This window comes from Sus scrofa, chromosome 7 (assembly GCF_000003025.6).
Source record: "Sus scrofa isolate TJ Tabasco breed Duroc chromosome 7, Sscrofa11.1, whole genome shotgun sequence".
Classification (NCBI taxonomy): Eukaryota; Metazoa; Chordata; class Mammalia; order Artiodactyla; family Suidae; genus Sus; species Sus scrofa.
The window spans coordinates 84,291,981-84,315,595 of record NC_010449.5 but is presented as its reverse complement, the minus strand read 5'-3'; the positions used below and the strand labels follow the sequence as shown (position 1 = coordinate 84,315,595).

Sequence of the window (23,615 nt, the reverse complement as noted above, 5' to 3'; positions counted from 1 at the left end):
ACACTTTTCCCTCTTTGTACAGATGGGACTTAGTGCTCTATGTAACATGGGATTGTTACAAAACGTGTGTCAAATCAAGAAGAGAATGAACAAATATTAGGTGCTATGGACTGAACTATGTTCCTCTCACATTTATATGTTTGAAGTTCTAACCCCCAGTAAGACTGTGTTTGGAGACAAGACTTTTAGGAGGTAATTAGATTAAATGAGATATTAAAGGTAGGGCCTTAATCTGATAGACTTGGTGACTTTTTAAGATGAGGGAAATCTGTCTTTCTCTCTTTTTATCTCTCCCTCCACTTCTCTCTCTCCCCCACCTCCATCACATGAGGATACAGAGAGAAAGTACCTGTCCAAACCAGGAACAGAGCTTTCACCGGAACCAAATGGGTTGATACCTTGATTTTAGACTTTCCACCTCCTGGAAATGTAAGAAAATAAATTTCTATTTTTTAAGCCACCCTATCTATGGCATTTGTTATAGCAGCCCAAGCTAACTAATACAGTTGGAATATAAAATGGTGCTGCTGCTGTGAAAAACAGTATGGAAGTCCCTTCAAATGTAAAAATTTTGAAATAGAATTATCATATGATTCAGTAGTTCGACTGTGGGATATACCCAAATTAATTGAAAACAGGGTCTCAGATAGATATTTGTAGAACCATGTTCATAACAGCACTATTTACAATAGTCAAGAAATGACAGCAACTGAAATGTCCATCAACAGATGAAAGGATAAGAAAAATATGGTGTGAACATATATGTGTTATTATTCAATCTTAAAGATAAAGGTGGTGCTTATATATGTTATAATGTAGATGAGACTTGGGGCCTTATGTTAGATGAAATCAGCCAGTCGCAAAAAAACGAATCCTGTGTAGTTCTGCTTACATGAAGTATCTAGAATAGTCAAATTCATAGAAACAGGAAGTAGAATGGTGGGTACCAGGGGCTGAGAGGAGGGTGGGAATGGGGAATTGCTGATTAATGGTAGTTTCCATTTTGCAGAATGAAAAAGTGCTGGAGATTGCACAGCAGTATGAATATGCTTAACACTAATGAACTATACTTTTACAAATAGTTAAAATGAAAATTTTATGCTATGTGTATTTTAGTAAAATTAAAAAAAAAATTAAGTGAAAAGTTTTCACCAGCTTTACTGTGGGAATCTGCTAAGAGCTGAATCCTTCACCAAATACATTTCCAATGGTCAGAAACATTAATTAACCATAGTTGGCCATTATTATAAGGTCCTGTACATTTTTACATTTATATACACTGAGGTCCCAAATGGTCTAAAATAATGTCTTTGGCTCTCTATACTTTGCATGTCTAAGAAAACTGTTTATTTCTTTCTTTGATGGAACTGGAAATTCAAGGAAGAAAATAATGGAAAGCCTTTCCACCAGGAAATTAAATGCTGACTTGCGCAAAATTTGCAAGTCTGAGATATTTAGGTTTATATCATAGCCATATGTTTTCAATATGTGTACGTCAGCTGACACTCTACTTTTTGTATACTGTTGTGCTGAAGATTTCAATAATATCCTGAGATGTAAGCTTCTGGAAACCACAATCAGTTTTGTTTTTTTTTTCTTTCCTCCTGAGAATAGAGCATGAGAATTATCTTGAAAGGTGTAGTTGGAGAATATGGAAAACGGACCCTATCCATGTGCAAGAGCAGGTTTGGAGAGTGAGATGTGAGGGAACAGGAGGAGGAGAATGCCTACCTTTGGTCTCTTGAGGTAAATTTTATAAAAACAATATAACAACTAGACTACTTACAATGGCATTTAAAAATGATAAATCTATATTATCTTCCCTAAATAAATTAATGAGTCAAAGAGTGGACAAACAAGGAAGCACTGAACTCTAAGGTACTGGAGATTGTGAAGGAAACTAGGGTATGACAATGAGACACACTTAGTTCCTGACTTTGATGAGTTTCTTGTGTATTAGTTTTCTCTTGCTGTGTAATAAATTACCACAAATGGAGCAGCTTAAAACAACATAAAGGTCTTACCTTACAGTTCTCTGGGTTGGATGTTTAGTGATCAAGTGGATTCTCTGCTCAGAGGCTCTAGGGGGCTGTCGTTCTCATCCAGGGCCTCGAGCCTCCTCCAATCTCACTGCTGCTGGCAGAATTCATCTCCTTGTGGCTGTAGGACTGAGGTCCTGCTTCTTTCTGGCTGTTGACTGGGTTCCTCTCAGCTCCCTGAAGACTCTCAAAATTTGCCATGATGATACCTCTGTTTTCAAAATCAGAAATGGAGTGGAATCTCCAATACTCCTGTCAAGTCTCTCACTCCCAGAAAGGTCCTATCCCTTTTAGGTGTTCAAGGGACTCAGATAAGCCCAGTGTGTGATCTCCTTATGGATTAACTCAAAGCAAACTAATTACTGACCTAAATTAAATCCACCATATCCCTTGTTATGTAAAGTGACACAATCACAGGAATGAAAATGCATCATATTCAAAGGCTTCACCCACACTTAAAGGGAAGCAATAATGCTGAGTGGGTAAATGATGGATCAAGAATCCTGGGCGTCATCTTAGAATTCTGTCTTCATACCAGAGAGAGAGGTGTATAACTAGATAATGCACCATTTTAAAATGGTATGTGTGGGAAGTTATCTACTCAGGATGCCATGAGATCAGAGGAGGGCCCCTTTGCTGAGTCTGAGGATAGAAGAAATCTTGGGGAACATAAGGTCACTTGACTCTTGGAAGATATGCAAGATTAAGGTGGGAAAAATAGGTTGGGGTGGGCATGGATGAGTTCAGAAGGGACTGGAGAGAGAAGAGTTTGGAGACAGAGAGGGCAACAGTGGACCATGGTGAGAATCTTCAGTAAACACTCCTCCAGGGGGGCAAGGAAGGAGGAGGATAAGAATAGTGATTAGAGAGGCATGAAGAGAACAGAGGAAAACACAGAAGCCAAAGAGGTTAAAAACAATAAGAAGGAATGAGTGTTTAATATTAGTATCTTAAAGCTGTGTAAAGTACCCCTAAATGGGTGGCTTACAACAACAGAAATGTAATCCTTCAGAGTAGTGGAGAATTTGAAATCAAGGTGTTGACACAACCATGCTCTTTTTGAAGACTCCAGGGGAGGAATTTTCCTTTTCTCTTCTAGTTTTCGGTACTTGCCTAAATCTTGGCTTTCCTTGACTTATTGGTGCATCACTCCATTCTCTGACTCTGTTTTTACATGGTCTTCCTCTCTGTGTCTCTGAGTCCAAAATTCCCTCTTCTAATGACACAGGTTATTTGATTAGTATCCCCTTGAGTCCAATATGTTCTTGTCTTAACTTGATCATATCTCCAAAAACCCTATTTCTAAACAAAATCAGGTTCTAGGGATTGAAAACTCCAGCTTATTTTATGGGAATGGAGGAATAAGTCAAAAAATACTGATAACAGTCATCAAGCGGAATAGAGAATTCAGGGAAGATAAAACACTTAAATGTGGTTTCTGGCTTTACTCTGGGAACTTAAGGGTGAGATCTACCTGAGGAGAGGGAACAGAAACCAGATTGCAGCGGGTGATTGCAAAACGTGTGATGCAGAAATACATACTGGGAAGTAAGGAGAGTGAATGCAAAGTTGGAGGAATCTATGTCTGGGATCAAGGAAGTTTTGACAATTTTTAGGTAAAATGAAAACAGATAATGATGGGTAGAGAAGTGACCATTCCTTGGGGAATGTCTGGTAAATAGAATTACTTGCTATTCATAGTTTCAATATTCTTAAAGAATTAGGATATGAACTGAGAAAGAGACCAGTGGTGAGAGGTTGGCCTCTTGAAGATGGAATTTTAAAATTTTTGCTCAGGGCAACATGAAAAAGATTTAACGAATGATGCTGAGGCTCAGTTAAAGTTGGAGACTGCTATGTGTATAGTATTTCCTGAGAATATCAGCAGCTGGGGATACTCAGCAGAAAGACTGTAAGACTGAAGCAAATGCTGGCCTTCCCCTGGAATCAAAACTGGCTGCCTAATTTGCAGGACATCATGCAAAAAGAAGATATGGAGTCCCTTGTTCAAAAAAGCAGCAAAAAGCCTTTGCTTTTCTTCTCTCTCGTCTCCTGCCATGGTATTTTTTTTTTTTTTAATTGACTATTTGATGTCACGTTGCTCCCTCTGGCTCCAGGATACCTGTGGGACCCACAAGCCCTCAGGCCCCAATCCATACTTGGGGTACAGGAAGCATGCACTTCAGCCATGACCTTCCCCATCTCTTTTTCAGGACCCACCTGGGGTAAAGGGTGGCAGTGTTGCTAGGCATGGATTGGAGAAGAGGCAGGTAGGAACCTATCCCATGGAGCTGAGGAAGGTCCATGATGGAACAGAGGCTCCAAGTCCTTGATATATATGCTCTGTTGTCTCATTGGACAAATTTCAAGATACAAGTGCGAAGGTAAAACTACTAATAATTTCAAGAAGATGAGTGAAAAACAATAAACCCCACATCAGGGGCTGGCTTCTGAGTGTGTAGCCTTATATGACTGCACTGATCCCATACCCAGGAAGCCAGCTGAAGCTGATACATCAGGTGGAGTGATGGGAGGCAGTGGAAGATGTGAGTCTGGTGTCCAGGGGAAGTTGTCTATGGGGTTCTATGCTGAGAGGGGGAGGAAGGGTACCAGAAATATTCTGAGAGACGGAGTACAGAAATGAGGCACTAGGACTTCAGTGAATTCAGATAGGAAATTGTGATCTCAGATTGAAATGTGAGAGTCTGACATTTTGTTAGCCATGGTGCAGGAGGCTAAAATAGCAAAGAGTTCTGTTGGTGGAAAGGAAGAGTTCTGTTGGTGGAAAGGAAGGAGCCACAAGGAGGTGTGTCAATGGAGTCTTGTCATCTTCTTCCTTTCCTTGTTCCCCTACCAACACCCATCCTTCTTTTATTTACCGAGACCTCTAGAGAAAGTCAGGGGAAAAACCAAATCACAATGTTTTAACTTAATAGCATTACTAATTTCCTACTGTCTCCTATGGCTCCCAAAATGTACATACACAAACCATCAATGTGTGTGAATTGAACACGTGAAAACTTCCCTTGTGTTAAAATATCACAGAACTGCTTTATTTTACTCCAAAAAGAAATTGCAAATGTGATATTGGAGACACATAAACACAACTATGTGTTATTCGAGTGACATTTTTTTTGGTGTCTCTAAAGGCAAAATGGAAATTTAAACATGCATAGCTAATGTAACCTGTGATTTTAGGAAAACAGAAAAATATTTTAAAATATTTAACACATACAATGGAAAATATAATGCATTCATATAAACACCTTTTGTGTGGAAAGGGAGACCAGAACATAGGGCAAAATTATTTTCTCCTGTTATGTTTCGTATTAAATTTGTTTTAGGCATAATTGATAACACCACATAGTACGAATTTCTCTCACTTGACAGGAGGCCACTGAGAAACAGTTTCTAATGATTCTATCAGGATGTTTTCTTATTTTCAAGGTTCATAAAGTTAGCAAAATGCTGGTAAGAAGTATCTGAGACAAAGTACTAAGTGCCAAGCAAACTACTACAAAACTATAGGAAAGAAATGGATATTAAGGAATTATGATTTCCTTATCTTTTTACATTTTTTAAAACCAATGCCCTCTATCAAGTCTCAATTAGAGTTTACATTTTATAGTACATTTTATCTATAGATGAAAACATTTTACTTAAAGGGAAGTCCAATTGAACTCTAAATACATAGACCTCTAAATACATAGAAGCTTAGAGTTGAAACAAATCTGTTAAAAACAATTATTGGGGTTCAGTGGTAGTGAAACTGACAGCGTTTATGACTTGAACCCACATGCCAGGACTCAAACCCAGCCTAAACCCAGAATGGGACTTGAATCACGTGCTGGGATTCAAACTCAGTGAAAAGCCAGATTGGGACTCGAACCCACAGTTTTTAAATTAGAATCACTAACCCAGTGTCTGGACTTACTGAGATTCAGGTTCTTTATGCCTCAGCAAAGAAGGAATTCGGTGAGAGACAAAGTGATAGGCAAGAAATAGATTTATTAAGATAGGATGCTTGTGAGAGATGCAAGCAGGCAGGCAAGGAGGCTCTGCCCTGAGGATTAAGTGGGCTATGGGTTTTATAATCCATAGGGAGTAGGGATAGGAAAAGACTACCTCTTCCTCTTTCTTAGAGTAGTAACTCCTCCTCAGTATCCAGTAAGAGAGTATTTACCCCTATAAGATCAAACTTGGACTATCATTGGTGCTTATTCAAAAGAGCAGAATGTTGGTCCTTTAACTCCTGCCCTTGGTCTGAACTTGAATTCAGGCCTCACCCTATCCCCCACCCAATGACCTGAGGCATATCTTGGGCCAGCACTAGTCAAGCAAGCCTGCCTCATTCTGATGGCTCTCTTGAGTAATTATTAACTTATAGTGATCTCCCAAAGATTCTTAGGTTTCCCTCGCTATCTATGGTCCCTTATTGGAACTTATACAATGACTCCATCTCTATAAGAAGTATTTTTTTCTCAGTGGTAGGAGGTTAAGATGCACCATGGGAAGACCAAGTATCCAATGGGGAAGAGCACAGAAAGGGTCCACAAGAATGTCTCTTTTATTGCTGTAAACGTATGGGTTGTCCCTGCACTCTCTACCGTCAAATTCATGTGAAGCATAGTTAGACATTTCTAGTGAACATATGGATGACAGAGAGGAGGACAAGGAGAGTAAGAAATAGTGACACTTGCTGTGCCATTTTGATGCTATCTGGATTCCTAAGTGCAACCTGTGGTTAAACTTTTCTGATTATGTAAGACAGTAGGGACTTCCTAGCAATATCTGTCCATCAGAGGATCAGTTTCACAGCCCTTCCTAAGGCTCTGGCTCCATATCTGTAAATTTTAAGTATGCAATTCCCCCTGGTATTTCAGAATAGATGTAGTAATGCACAGCTTAGGTTGGAATGACAAAGAACAACAACAACAAAAGTTACACAGAAGATTCTCGGAAGCTAATTTTTTTTTTCTGGACCTCTTTTCTGCAAAATAATAGGGTTTTGTAGAGTAAAATAAAATCCCAATCAAATTTTAAGCAAATTGCCATTCATTGTATTTGGTGATGTAAAAGTTTGATTCAGGGAAAATGTGCATTTATCTATTTGTATAATCAAAGCATATTTCAGAAACAGGTTTAAAAAGTAAGTATCCTAAAGAGCTGGTATATTCTTGAAAGAAGCACAAGGCTTTTTCAAAGCGTTTAATTTCAGCTTGAAGCAATAGGCTTGCTGTTCACCTAACAGGAGCGGGAAAGATCCATCAAATCATCAGACATTAGGGGTTTAAGTGCAAGTGAATTCTTTTCAGCTTATTCAGGTGGCTCCAACCGGGCAATGAATTTGCATCTCTGCACCATTAGATGGCCTAGAGTTCTTAATTACCAAACAAATGGAAAGTTGCTGCCTGGTGCTGACAGCTCCTTTGTGTATCATCTTCACAGAACATGAATGATTAATGGAATTTTCCCAACACAGTCAAAGTTGTTTACTGATGGAATTAAAGCTGAAATTGGCAAGGTCCTAGTGGGAAGACTTTTGCTATAATGTCATGGACTTGCCAAGCTCTCCAGATGAAAAATAGGAACAATTAGTGATGGCTCTGAGCAGTTCTGGATATTCTTACAGTTCGGTCCCAAATTAAAGTCATCTTTATTTGGATGTTGTATTGGAGGAACGTAAGGACATTCAGTCTCTCTTTGCGGCTTATAAACTTCAGTGACAGGGTCTGTGTCCTGATGAAAGCACTGTGCCCAGGTAAGTATTAAGGTGGCATCTTTCCACAGCTTGAGCCAGAGAACATGATCAAGGTCCAGATCTATTCATTTTAGCTACATCACTCTTGAAACCTTAACATGTTTCTTTTTAAGCTCAAGGCTTAAGCTCTGGGCATCAGAGGAAGATATTATCCTAGAAGGGAAATATTGTTAATGCCTAGATGTATGAAAATTTGCAGTTCTGGAGACAGAATCTTCTTAGCAATTTAGATGAGAAAAAAGAATTGTTGGGACTAAAAGCATGAATAGCCAGGCATAATTAAAGAAAATTTCCATCTATTCCAGTGTATTCTCTCAAAGTTTGCCTACTAGAGAGTGTTACATACTTTTAATTCAGTATCTTGTAACTTTTTACCAAAACACTGCAAAACCAATGTCCCACTGACACTGCTCTATTAACCTGTTCACATACATATCTGCCCCCCTCCCTAACAAATGTCACTGGAGCCTGATTGTTTTTTGTTTTGTTTTGTTTTGTTTTGTTTGGCTTAGAGTAACTTGGAAACAATCATCCCTCTTTAATTATTTCCAAAATTGAGAGCGACCTCTATAGTATGGTGGTAGATATGGAATCAAGAGACCAATGTTCCAGGTAATAGGTTGCAGATGACATTGATGCCTGGGCGTTAGGGCCAGGAATTTGCCTCATAATTAGGAAGTAGTTTGTAATTTTATGGCCATTGTCTCACATTGATGATGGGAAACTGATCACAGCAAACATACCGGAGCTGACATACTTGCACATTTTATGGTGATAAATCAATGCTGACATTTGCCATGAAGGAAAGATAAGTTTGGCAGAGTGTAGTTACTTAATCCCCATGCAGATAAAAGTTGCAGATGCTTCTGTCACTGTTTTTGATTTTACTTTATTGATCCTCTGCTTGTACTTTTTGACTTCCCTCAGCCAAATCAGTATCTAGTGTTATATACTGAAGTTATGAGTTAGTATTGAGTCTGTATATATTTTACTCAATGATACATAGTTTAAACTATGTTCTTTGAAGGTGAATTTTCTCAGTCTCCTGGAGTGAATACTTTCTGAATTTCATATATAGGCCATCAAGTGAAATGCTGAACTAGCATTGGTTCAGACCTCTGGACAGAGTCACCTTGCTTAATTTTCCAAAGGAAAGTTTCTTAAAAAAAACAAAAAACAAAACTGCTGTACATCAGTGTCTTTGCAGTTCTTATGCTTCTTAGATGGAACAAGCTCATCTGCAAACATAAATAATATGTTGTTTCCACATTTTAAAGAATCTAGCATTATTGTGTTGAATCTTAGATAAGAAAAGAAAAAAAAAGAACTCTCAGAACATAATGGCTCATTTCTATGTAGTAACATCAGCCATGTGCCAGGTAAGATTTGTGCTTTGTAAATGTTACTGATTCTGGTGTTGGTGTGAATCACAGGATATCAGAATGTTTCATTAGTTTGAATTGTCAATAAATCTTGCCAAGTGTACTAGAGACAGTACCATGTTGTTTTCCTCTTGCCTCTTGAAATCAGCTCCAAGTAAATAAAACAAAAGACATATTTTGATCCTTCAAAGAGCTCTTGGTGGTCATTCTAGAGTCAGTTCTTTGCATATCTGTTTACCTCTGAGTGAGTGTCTATTTTCACAGCTTCACCTACTCTACCAGAAGTGCCAGGCACCATGCAAGGAGGCAGATGCCAGAGTGATTAGCTAGAAAGCCACATAGATTAACCTCCTCGATTAGCATGTGGTTCCAGTTTGGTAAGGGGTGTGTGAGTTCTCTCAGTATGTTTCCAACATCATCAGAAACACATAATCATCCCTCTGGGAGAGCAGAAGGAATAGCAGATCGCCAAGTGTCTCTAATCCCCAGGAGAGTAGTTATTGTATAATAACCGCATTCTTTCTTTGCATTGTCTTACTATTGGTTCAGAACAACAAATAACTTGCGCAAATCAGGGTGTCAAGCAGAAAATATTTCAGAGAGAAAAGACTTGACATTTTCTCCCTAACTGAACATTCAACTGGGTTTACCACAATGTTTAAATCTGGCTCCTGACTGGAATGAGGTAAATATACATACTGAATCAGGGGAAACCTGAGAATATGAGAATGTAGTTCTTTGTTCTTAGATTTGTAGATTCTGATGAGTTATAGTTTTTATTGACGAGGTTAAAAATCAGAGACTCTCTGTTACTGAACACAAGTCCATGTGCCCAATTTATTGTGCAGCCAAACAAACTGACCCATCAGGGTTTGGAGCAGAGAAAGGTTTATTGCATGGCTGGTGGCTCATGCCCCCAAAGCCCTGAATTTCTTGAAGGGTTTCAGCAAAGTACTTTTAAAGGCAAGATGAGGGAGGGGTATAGTTGGTAGATGCAAACTTCTTGGTGATGGAATATTTTGTTTTTGTAGCTGTCCATGTGGGTCAGATCCCAATATTCCTGTAAACCTCCAACGAGACAAAGGTTATTCTTGGTTCTGTAATTTTTATCTCTATGTGAATGGACTCTTAAGTCAGAGACCTGAGAATAGGCTATCCTGTATATTTCAGGCCATAGGCAACATTCTTTAACAGGTACAGTGAGCTCCCATTGTGGCTCAGTAGGTTACAAAGTTGACTAGTATCCATGAGGATGCAGGTTTGATCCTTAGCCTTGCTCAGTGGGTTAAGGATCTGGCATTGCCATGAGCCATGGTGTAGGTCCTAGATGCAGCTTGGATCCCATGTGGCTGTGGCTGTGGTGGAGTCCGGCAGCTGGAGCTCCCATTCAACCCCTGGCCTGGGGACTTCCATATGCCACAGGTGCAGCCCTAAAAAAGTTTTTTTTTTTTTTTTTAAAAAAAAGCAGAGTCAGCATGAAACTAAGCACAGGAAAAAGGAAAAGGGACAGATTTAATTTGGAGTCAGATTTGTTCTTCCTTAATACATATCCACAAGAGCACAAGCATGTGATGATCCAGTGACTTAAGTTGAGGTGCTCAGATAACACGCTTACACTCCCTCACTTACACTCCCTTTGAGGTACACACTATATCAAGGTTTGCTGATGATGTCTGAGGACTCTGGTAAAACACATAAGAGCCTGGTAACCAGGGGAACTGCACACAACTCTACCACTTAGTAGTACTTGGGAAACCTCATTTAATTCTTTGATCTTCAGTTTCCTCATTAGTCAAATACAATCAAAATACTTGATATATAATTACAGTAGTAATTAAATGAGGTCATCAATATAACTGAAAAACAGTGCCTGGAACATAGTAAGCATTTGATAAACTGGCAGTTGTATTACCATTCTGATCACTATCATTGAATGAAAACTCCAGTTCTTCAATAATTCTTCCATATGGAATGACCTGGAGGCTTTTTTTGTGTGTTGAAATAACCAAGTTGATTTAATGCTACATTTAAAGACGTGTGTGTGTGTGTGTGTGTGTGAATAGGTGTGTGTGTGTATATACATGTGTGCTCCAAATCTGAGACCAGAGTTCAGCACTCTCCACACATTGGTTAACTTGATGATAAGAGAGTTGAGATCCCCAGAATAAAAAGCCAATGAGTTATTGTACCCAATGATTTCCTAAAACTTATGAGTCAAAAAGAGAAGGGAATGAAGGGAATGGGTAGTTGTTTGAACGTCTACTCCCTGAGATAATTGCTTACAAAAAATTCCTGTTTTACTTTTCCCTTCCTGCCATAAACAAGTTGTGTTCCTTTTTTTTTTTTTTTTTTTTTTTGCTACTTTGCACCTCCTGCCTTAATTGTTTGCTTGTTTGTTTATTAAAATACCTGGAAAACTCGGGAGAATATTTACAGTGAGGAATCAAGTCTACACATTGAACATAAACACTGTCCATCTAGCCAGATAAAGGTAGCTTGATAGAAAGTGCTATACTCATCTCTAGATCTAGAGGGAGGGAGTTGACAGAAGAAATCATGTGGGTATGTATAATTAGGTAAATAGAAGGAACTGAGGTATTTTTTTTCTCTGTATAAAATTTTGACAAAACTCTTGGAAAAAAATGTTAGAAGCTCTCTGAACTTGACAAAGCCTTCCCCATGTCTAAAGTAGGGATAATAATTGTATCTAATTCATCAAATTGTAAGAATTCTTTGGGCCCATTTCTGTAAAAAACAGTACAGTGTCTGATACAAAGTAAAAGCTAAATAATACATTAATGAATAAAGCAGGATAATAGAATTTTCTTGTATATTACTGCATTTTTTCTTACAAAAATACGTACATGTATATACTTAGGTATATATTAGAGAATGTCCAGTAAATATCTGTTAAAGAAGTAGTAAATTGAATTTTGTCAGAAATCTAAACTATAATCTAGTTGAGTTTGGTTTTTATCTAGATTTAAATTTTTTTTTTCGGGAGTAATATTAGTTTTTTTTTTAAAATTAAAGTGTAGTTGATTTACAGTGTTTCTTCAATTTCTGTTGTACAGCAAAGTGATGTGATCACATACAGTTCCCTGTGTTGTATTGTAGGAGCCTATTGCCCATCCATTCCAAATGTTACAACTTGCAGCCACCAATCCCAAACTCCCAAATGTACAGCTTGTATCCACCATTCTCTCCCCCTTTCCTCCTGGTAACCACAAGTCTTCCCTCCATGTCCCTGGTCTCTTTCTGTTTTGTAGGTAGGATTATCTGAGCCATATATCAGATTCCACATAAAAATGATATTATATGGTATTTCTCTTTCTCTTTCTGACTTACTTCACTTAGTATGAGAATCTCTAGTTCCATCCATGTTGCTGCAAAGGCATTATTTTGTCATTTTTTTTATGCATCCCTTTTAAAGAAATTAATCATTTAGAAGTTCCAGTTATAGCTCAGTGGATTATGAACCGACTGGTATCCATGAGGATGCGGGTTTAATCCCTGGCCTTTCTTAGTGGGTTAAGTATCTGGCATTGCTGTGAGCTGTGGTGTAGCTCATAGACACAACCTGGATCCTGTGTTGCTGTGGCTGTTGTGTAGGTCAGCAGCTGCAGCTCTGATTCACCTCCTAGCCCAGGAACTTCCTTATGGTGTATGTATGGCTCTAAAGGAAAAAAAGAAATTAATCATTACAAATCAATCAGTCAATGAAGGAATCAAGACCATTCTCATCTTTCCTTGGCTCCTATTTCTTAGAAATTTCACCTTGGACCTGAAGAGCTATTTCTCAGGCTTTCTAATCCTATTATATTCTAGGACTACATCTACATGAGTGCCAGGAAAAAAAAAAAAAAAGTAGAAACTCACAGGTCACTGATTTGAACCACTAGCCACTAGGGACCCACTTTGGTTATTTAAAGTCAGGAAAAAAACCAGGAGAGAGAGAGAGAGAGAAAAAAAAAAAGGAACAGAGGCAGAGAAGCAAAGAACACATTCAGTATTGCCATCCTTGAGATTTTTGTGTAGTTTATCAGAATATCTTCTTAATCTACATTTTGTAACAAGCATATATTCCTACATCCAGAACAATGTCATGCTATTATAAACAGTTGAAAAGTGCATCAATAGATACTACCATCAAAATAAACAAAAGGTACATTCAAACAACAACCATTGTGAACCTATCCACTTCATTGTTTTGTTTGTTTGTTTTGTTTTTGTTTTTGTTAGATGAAAAATTGAGGGAAAAGGGAGACAATTGATTATAAGAAGAACACAAACAAAGAAAGTCCGATCAAAACCCAGAGTTTCCATCAGGGCAGGAAAGCCCTTCCAAAGGAGAATCACTCGCTGGGTGAATAATCCAGAACTGAGCCAGAAGTTTCATCTCACAATTATGCTTGACCTGATATTTATTCTCACCTCACAGTGGTAACAGTAAAGTGCAGTCTCACAACAGCTGTCAAATTCTTGATTTGTCCCTCCCAGGAATTGCTTTGGTTCCATCCTGGGGATGTAAAACACCTTACCAGAGAGCCACATGCTGTTCTTGCACTGTTAACACTTGCTCTTGGGACATTGGTAAGAGAGGCTGAGTGGTCAAAACTTCCCCTTGAATAGTTAAGAAACAGACCTACTAATGCACTCTCAGCCAACATAATGCACACACTCCACAGTCATGTAAAAGTATTCCCAATAATTTCAGGCTAGCCCTTCAGAGTGTATCCCTTGCTTGACTCTATTTTTGAAATGTAGCTGCTAGCCTTCATTCAGGTTGGTGCTATGCTTTCTGACAACTAAATGTTCTTAAGTTTTTTACAGGTGATGAGCATATATTCCATCAGGAGGTTTCAGGATTTCACTGCACTCAATGGAAAACTGTCAAATGTTTACAATGCCGAATTAAGAATGGGAGGAAGACTTCAATAGTATGTTGGATTATTGGTTCATTATTCACAGCTTTAAACAGAAAGCAATGGTACTCTTTTTCTCGAGTTCTGCATTATAGTAAACTTTAGTTTTATGTGCCTCCCATGTTTTTGCCAGTGAACACTTATATTATAGTGAAAAAATATCTTTATATTGGTACTCAGGAAACCAGAGCTCTAGGTGTCTCTTTGTCACTATTTGATATAGATCAATATTTTCCACCTATATTTAACAGTTTTAACCTGTGAAATGGAAATGTTAGCCTAGATCATTTCAAAGGCCCTTTCTAACTCTGACAATAAATGATTATCCTTTTAATACATATGCTAATGAAATAAAATAATTGAATTACATTCATGAACTTATAATAATAATTAGGTATTATAGATAAATTTTCCTTATAATACAATGCTAGAACAACACAAAAAATAAATGAGGAAAGAAATGAGAAAGAAGCAAGAGAGGAGAAAAGAAAAGGAAAGGAAAGGAAAAAAGAAGAAACTCTGGCAGCATCATTGACATGACTTCAGATGAGGATAAAAGGATGTGTATGCCAGGATGCTTGTAGAGTGGAGTTAAAAGGATGGATTCAGAAATCTGAATGCTTAGGTCCATATTGAATCTCAGCTGCTTACCAACTGAGTGACTTTAACCAGATTGCTCATTTTCATATGTACCTTCAGTTTCCTCATCTATAAAATGCTTAGAGAAATAGCAAATACTGCATAAGGTTTTACATCATCTGTGTTTGAACAGGCAATATAGATATGTTCGAACAAAGAATCCATTTTATGATTTCAAAATATATTTTGGGGGTGAAAAAAATCAAAGTATTCTTTTATCATAAGAAATAACAAGCCATACAGGTGTGTAGTTATTTTTCTGAAAAGAATCATTGGAAGGATAATCAGAAACAAATTAGGAAGGGTCTCAATATGGATGTGTGGGGAAGAAGGTGGAGATGATAGGGGTGAGGGAGAGGCTTGATGAGAAGAACGTCTTTTTGTAGATTTGACTTCTGAATAATGTGAATATTTTTACATATTCAAATAATGACATTAAGTCAAAAAGAAAAATATTCACCCTAACATGGAATAAAACTAAAGGAAATAAACCTAATTTTTTAGTGTTGATACCATAACACAGAGGAAATAATTATTTCAAATAGCCTTTGAATACTACTCTAAGTATATATTTTTAATGGGATATGTTTTGGGAAAGGAAAAAACTGCAAACGAATTTAAAATTTACACAGGAGGATTATTTTTGGTAGTAATATTTATTATCATTTCGAATTTCTCTCTCTCTCTCTCTTTTTTTTTTTTTCCCATATCATAGGATTAGGAACCAAGAATTTCATTGCAAGGGAAATATTAGAATTTGTTTTTAAATAGTAAGAGTTTGTAACATCACATTTGTTTTGGCAATATCGATATTGTTGCTGAATCCCAGCCTCTGCACCCAGGGGCTGAATTGAATCTTGGAGAGAGTTTTGGGTGAATAAGAGAAGAAAGCTTTATTGCTTTGCAGGTAAAGGGGGTCACAGCAGGTTAATGCTCTCAAGACTAAGTATCCAATCCTGGAGGGGGTACTGTGGAGTTTTATAGTAACAGCTCAAGGAATAGGGTATGTGGCTTTCTTTTGATTGGTTGGTGGTGAGGTAACTGGGCGGTGCTCCGGGAATCTTGTGCTCAGCCTGAAATTGCCATGCTTTACCTGGGTGGGGGTCTACATCCTATAAAAACAATTTAGGAATATGTGTCCGGCCTTTATCTATATCTTTCAGGGAACTGAATTTAGTGATTCTGCTATGTGGCAGATTTATAGTCTAAACTGTTATCAGTTTTCCAGCCTAACAGCTATTCTTTGTTCCTCTGTCTTCACATTTTCTAATCATTAACTCTTGAGAGGAGGCATGGGAGACGAAAGGCATGGGAGACGAAAGGAAAAGGCTTTTACTTCAAAGACAAGACATAGGGGCTTTAATAATTTCAATAGGAACTCACAGATTATATTTGATTCTGTTTTTATATCTATCTATCTGTCTATCTATCTATCTATCTATCTATCTATCTATCTATCTATCTATCATTGCCTAGAATAATGATACTCTGCTGATATGACCAAGGATTATCAATGAAGCTTAAAGCCTTGAAGTGGAAAGACTGTTGGGGAGATAGTTAATTACACAATGCCAAAATGTCACTGTTATAGGCAGAATACTGCCCTCCCAAATGATGCCCATGTCTTAATCCTTGGAACTTGTGAAATGTTAGATTATAAAGCCAAAGGAATTAAGGTTGCAGACAGAATTAAAATTTCTGGTCATCTGACTTTAAACTATAGGGATTATCCTGGATTATCTGAATTGGCCCAGTTTGATCACAAGGATTCTTAAACATGAAAGAGGGAGGCAGAGAGAAGGTAAGAAAGATAGGATTTAAAAAGGACTTACCCAGCCATTTCTGGCTAAGAAGGTAGGGGGATAGAGCCATGAGCCAAAGAATGCAAATGGCTTCTAGAGGCTGCAAAATGCCCGGATCTCCTCTGGATCCTCCAGTAAAGGAAACTCTAGTAACGAATTGCTTTCTAGCCCTGTAAGTCCCAGATAAATTGAACTTCTAACCTATAGAACTGAAGATAAGGATTTATGTTTTTTTTTAATGGTTCTATGTTTGTAAATTGTTATAGCCACAGTAGAAAACACATTCAAGCACCCTAAAGAGTGCTTATTAATGACAAAAGGAAAAACAAATGTGGCATTACAATGGATAGATCCAAACAGTTATCACATTAACAAAACTGACAAATCAACTTCACCAATAAATAGACCACTTGACATTGTGTGATGCCTGATGTGATGCATAAGGAAATACACATCACACATAGAGTAATCTTGCCAAAAAATGCTTAAGATGTATCTAATCAACCTTGTATATCTAATTTCTAGTTTAAAAGAAATAAAGGGATATGAGAAAAGGTTAAATATTATCTTGAAAAAGCAATCAGACAAATCTAAAATGAAGCATAACTGGCCTGGAGCCTTAAAAATCAGTATCATTAAAAAAAAAAAAAAAAATTAAAGGTAGGATAGAATTCTCCTAGTTTAAAAGAGACCAAAGCGGCACAGATCACAGGCAACTTGTGACCCTGAATTGGATCCTGATTCAAAAAAACTAACTATAAAATATACTGTGGAGGCAACTGAGAAATTTGAATGTGTACTACATATGAAATAATCGGTACTACAATACAATTATTTTTAGTATTATCAGATGTCATAAGCGTTATGGCTATGTGTGATCTTATTCCCAGGAGATAACATAACAAAATATTTAAGTGAAGTGTTGCTTTGTCTGAAACTTACTTTTAAATGATCCATTAAAAAATTAAAAAAAATTAAACGTGGCAAAATGTTCACGACTGTTTATCTAAGTGAGTATTACACTGCTATTTCATTTGCTTATGTTAACCTTTTCAAAATAAATGCTAAGAGAAAAACCAAATCATTTCAAGTGTAGAAATGAAATGAAATGAAATATAAAAAACATTTAAAAAACATTAAAATATAAAAATTTTAGAAGCTAAAATTGCCTAAACTTTAGGTTGTGTTGGCAATCAAACACTTAAAGTGCTGAGAAAATTCCCAAGCACTAGGGCATGTCAATAACTGCTGGCTTGTGTCTCCATACTACACCTATGGGCCCTAATTTGTCAGGCCTGTAAGAGATTCCCCAGATACTTGGGCAAATAGGGCCCAAGTAATAGCAATCAAAATAAGTAAAGTAGAACAATTACACAAGAACTTAACAATCAACAAAAGTAAAATATTAATACAAACTTAGTAGCAATTAAAAACCAAGGACAAGTCAATAAGACAGTAATGGTGCACTGACAACAAAGCTTACTTCCCGGAAACCATAGGAATCCCAACCCTCTGCCTGTGTACCTACGCATAGGAGCTTTGCAGCATTGCTAAGCTTTTTGGAGTGGCCAGACTTCCTGGCACCATACTAGATTAAGGTCCAGAGTGAACTCCCATAGCATGCTAATTTTAGTTCATCGATATCACATGTTAGAAACTCTTCATAACTCATTTAATAGCTACCAACATCCAGTGGAATTTCATGTCATTTGCAAATAAACAGTGCAGAATAAATCCCAAATTTGGGGGTAAGTTCTTGGGCTTTCCAGAGTTCATTTATAGCCTACCCGTGGACCAGAGTTTGTTTTGAGAACAACTTCTTTAGAGTACAAAAAATGCAACAAAATCGGTGTCATTCTGTTTATCTGTTTAGCTCACACCTACTTTTTAATGTACTAAAATATAGAGTTACATGGAATTGAGTGAGGCATATGCAGAATTTAAGGGTTTTTATGGCTCCTCTCTGAAAGAGTCTTTCAATTGGTTAATCTTCCTTGCTTTTGCAAAATTTCACCTTCACTCTTCCCTAAGAATCCTAACTCTTAAAAGAATGAACATCATCAGATCAGAGCTAGCATAGAAAGGATCTTAGTTGGAGAAATCATTTGCCTAGAAACAGAGGCCCACACTAATTTTAACCTGATTCCAGGCAGTAAGGAACTGGTATCAACTTCTTTGACCCATTTTAATAAACACTTTGAGATTGTTGTAATGATCTTAATGAGCTCCCTAAAGGCTTTGCCTCTGTTGACACACAAGCTTTCCAAGATTGGGAGTTCTCTCATGAAGAAAACAACCTCTCACCAGCAAATACCATTTCCTTTCCCTTTAAAAGTACAGCACTGCTACACTTGAGTGATTATAACAGACTCGACACTTCTGAAAGTAATGGGATTACTCTGGCAACACAGTTCGCTGGCTGGTCTCATTTTGGAAAATTCATCTCTCTTAATGTTGTTACAGTAAGGTGAGGCAGCCTTAACCTATGAGAAGTGAGCTCTGATACCCTGCAGGGGAGGGGCTTAGAGTAACCCAGAAAATATGCATGAACAAGCTTGGAGATGCAACTGAGTAAAATAATCTAAGATTTCCCCACTAGGCCCAGAAGAGTCATGTTTTACAGTTGGGTCATACTCACTGAAAACAAGTAAGAAACTCATAGTGGATGGGGAGGGGTGGGCGGTGGGTGGGGAGTGATGATTGGGGAAAATTTTTTGACAGTGTGTAGTGTAGGGTGTATAGACAGTCCATAGGCTCACCTCTGGGCCTGGTCAACAGGGAACATGGGACATTCTTTGTCTCAGAACTGTTTGATTCGGCAACCATTCATTTCAGTTCTACTGTGTAGCAATTACTACTATTACTCAATCAAGGAATGCATTGTAGACACTATGCTTTGGTTCATTGACTGGTAGGAAATGAAATTAACTCAAATATCCAAAAATTGTAATTGAGTGTATTGTCATGTCAGACTTTGTACAGAGTAAGGAAAGATAAAGGGGAAAAGGACATCTGACCTCCTAGAACAGGGGGAGAGTTCAGGTAAATTTTTCTGTGATAACAGGATTCTGGAGTGGGGTTTCAGTGGATCATTAATCAGACAAAGGGAACAGGCTGAGCAGATAGGGTGCTTCCTGGAAACCATATGGTATTTGGTATAGTGGGGGGGGGGGCGGGGTGGTGATGGGTGTGGATACTTGGGCTGAGAAAGAGTTTTGTGAACCACACACGAGGTGGGGCCATAATGATATGGGTGGGCTGGCATTTTAGGTACATCCTTAGGGGTGCAGGGTGGTAGCAAATGGGAACAAGGGAGGAGTTGGAGGACAGAGGTGTAGGTTTGCTACCTTTTATGATAATCCAGGGGAGACCTCACAAAGGACTGAAGTAAGATGGTATTTGAGCCAAAGACATGGTGAAGTGGGTACAAATGGAAACAAGAATATTCAATTATACACTTAAGCATTCTTCTGTCCTGGACTGGATGGAAGGAGTCAGGGAAGAGGCTGTGCAGACATACATACTGAGCTGTTATTTAACAGTCACAACTTAAGGGGCAGTTATTATGTTGTAGAAGGCTCAACTTTGTATACTTACTAAGTATACTAAGTATACTAAGGTAATATTCCTTTAAGGTGTCTTCTATTAAATAACAGTTTGTCTATAATAATTTCCCAACAGGATAAATTAATTAACAGAAGGGGGTGCCTTATTTAATGTGTAAAAGGATTCTGTGGGTTGATGGTCCATGGGTCAGTGGATTTGTACCCACTTCTCCATGTCTTTAGCCCAACTACCATCTTAATTCAGCCCTTTGTGAGGTCTCCTTGGGTTATTGTAAGTTTAGTCAACCCCTGAACTTCTAGGTAAGATGTGCTGAGGAATTTAAGAGATTCACACCCATTTTAGAAGTACTGCTTGGAAATGCATGCATAGATTAAGCAGTTGTGAATACCGTAATGAGTTAAAGGAACTTGTATAAATGCCTATATGGAGAAAGAAGAGAAAAGATGTAAGTCTTAGAGTATGATATTTTCTAACTGCTGTCACTGAACCACACTGTTTTTCTGATCATAGAGTAATATCCTGGACTTCTATTTAATTTTCTGGGCCAACCAATAGAAAGATGATAGAGCAGGATTGGGAGGACCTGCTGTTAGAATATAATGGCAGAATTTCTTTTGTGAAAAATAAGTCCATTTTGACATCAGGATCCCATAAAGCTAAATTGCTCAGTTGGAGATCTCAGATAGAAGTTGAATCTCCGAAAGTAGGAGAGTGGGATTCTGAAGCTCTGTTCCTTCTGAATGTTACATTGGGCTCAATAACATAAATACTGTCTACAGCTTTCAATCTCTTTGATGATGGCAAACTATTTACTGATAGTGTTTCTAAAAGGTAGATGTTCAGTGCTGCTTTCTTAGTGATTAGTGGACTGCTCAGGAAGGAAAGGAAAAGAAATGGCCACGATCCTCCAAGCAGGCACTTGCTATAGGCACAGTCACAGCCCAGCTTGGGTCAAGTGGGTCCCCTAAAGCCCTGAGTCAGAAAAATGGACCTTTGGAAGTTTAGAGGTGCTTCATAGAACCATCAGACATTCCAACACTTCCTAGACAAATTGCAAAAACTAAGCTTCACAGGTTACTGAAAGAAGGAGTGCCTCAGTATTGAAACACAGTGTAACTTAGAAGTATAATAGCTGAAATTAGGAAACTAAGTTGCATTTTAGTCCTAAAAGGCCTGGAGAGTATTGACACAGTTCTAGCATTTATAGAAGAAGCATAGGCCCACGTTACTTACAAACACAAGAGATACCACCCTGATTTCACAATAACTGCCCCATCCAAAGGTTTTTTTTTTTTTTTTTTATTTCTAAGAAAGATAATTAAACAGGAAAAATGTAGCCTTTTAAAGAACTAGTTGCATTTTACGTTTCAAGAAACAAATGTGGAGTTCCCATGGTGGCACAGAAGAAATGGATCCAACTAGGAACCATGAGGTTGCGGGTTTGATCCCTGGCCTTGCTCAGTGGGTTAGGGATCTAGCGTTGCTGTGAGCCGTGCTGTAGGATACAGATGTAGCTCGGATCTGGCGTTTCTATGGCTGTGGCATAGGCTGTCGGCAACAGCTCCGATTAGACTCCTAGCTTGGGAACCTCCATGTGCCACGGGTGCGGCCCCCAAAAGACAAAAAGACAAAAAAAAAAAAAAAAAAAAAAAAGAAAGAAAGAAAAGAAACAAATGTCACCTAAGTCTACTCCTTGAAACAAAACTCATATTTGTTCCACATATTGTACTGTAATATGTGAAATTACTAATGTCATTAAAGATGCTTTATACATGAAAAGTAAGGAAATTGTCTAATGTAAAGAAATTGCACCAATATCTAAGATGTTAACACATACAATGTTTCTTTTTAAGTACTTTCTTAAGGCAGGCCTTTAGGAATATATGACAAAGAATGTGAAATTGCTTTTTTTTAGCCTTAGCAAAGCCATTTATTTTTATAAATGCCATTCTGAGTTGGCTCTGGAGTGGAAGTGGCCTCTTCATAGTATGTTTAAAAATCAGCCTGCCTCTATGGATGAGAATAGGGTATGATGCTGAGAGCTTCTGATTTAACATAGTAGTTACTGGGGAAAATAAACCTGTTTTTCATACTAGGCCTTGGAGAACATGCACATTAAATATTATATTCAAGGGAAGTCACCATTTATAATTGGTCAATTTAGCACGTTTCAAGTGTTTGTCATTTTATAAAGGAAAATCCTTATATACCTGGAATTGTAAATGTTGAAAAAACAAAACAAAACAAAAAAAAAAACCCCTCATGGTTAATCAGTCATCGAAATGGTAGATCAAATTTGAATCTCCTTAAACTTGCATGCCATCATGCCCCATGAGAGAGAGCTGAAATTAATCAAGGTAATTCTGTTGTATGACCTACTTTGGCATTTTCATCTGATGGAGCCAGGAAATGGGCTGGCTAATAGTCCATTTTGTAGTATTCTAAGATCTTAGCAATTCCGTATTTAAGGAGGTTAATAGGATACTAATTGGGGCGTAGGTGAAAAGGTCACAAAAAAAATGAACTCACCTGGACATGAGGATGATGCACAGGCCAGTGGCCTCCTCTTTACAACTACTCTTCCTGACAGCTTCACGTTGGAATGCAGGGGGAAGAAATCGTGCACCTTGGGAGACTTGTGAAGGCAGCATTCTGTCCTCTGGCCCCTGGGTAACAATGGCTGGCCAAATGCCAGGGTCACAGGCCACTAGCAAGATCAGCACTCTGTTTCCTATGAAATGGAAGTAAAGAAAAAAAACCCAAAGGGGAAAATTCATGTAGAAAATGAAGCCTACTTCAGAGCTGTTATAAACTTTAAGGAAAGGCACATGGTTTTTTGTGAGTTGGAAGTTCCAGTGAAAACAAAATCAGCTTCTCTTTATCACCTCTGCAGAAGTAGAATTAAATCATGATTTTGTCTTTTTTTTTTTTTTTTTTTTAACCAAACAAGAAAATCCTAGGCTTGGGTCATTTTTGCCTAGGTAGTGGCTCTATTCATCAAGACCAATATCATAGAGGTGATCATATTCTTTCTCTATTTTCTTCCCTGTAAATATTTGCAATAACTCCTGGGGGATCTGGGAAATTTATCAATAGAAAAAGCAGGTGCCTGAAATATTTCAAGCTCTTACTACTGCCTTGTGGCCCCTCTGGCAATGTTAGATGACCCTAACACTATCTCAGAATATTATCAGTTCTTACCTTGCTCTCATTATAGTGCATCCATAGATAACACATTGTGTCATCTTTTCTCTAATACCTTTAGCTTTTTAAGTACGGAAAGAGTTAAGACTTTTTCTAGCATAAAGGCTCATGGCATGTCTTTCCGTCTCCCTCTCATTGTGCAATCCATCTTCCAAGTTTCCAGAAGAGGCTGAGATTTTTAAAAACAGCTGTAATCTGCGGTCATTGATGGTGGAGTAGATTGTTTGCCAAACTATTACCATAACTGTCAACCGAAATCAGAAAAATAATCTCATTGTTCTGGACAGATGCGTTTC

At 37.9% G+C, this 23,615-nt stretch overlaps 1 long non-coding RNA gene across 1 annotated transcript in view; it reads right to left on the bottom strand.

The window, feature by feature from the left end:
• Positions 1-22,840, bottom strand: part of LOC110261725 — a 41,619-nt gene extending 18,779 nt beyond the window's left edge. Inside the window, exons 1-2 of the long non-coding RNA XR_002346191.1 lie at positions 22,645-22,840; positions 2,025-2,250 (exon numbers count right to left, since the gene is read on the bottom strand). This is a non-coding gene — a long non-coding RNA (uncharacterized LOC110261725). The remainder of the gene's footprint in view (positions 1-2,024; positions 2,251-22,644) is intronic.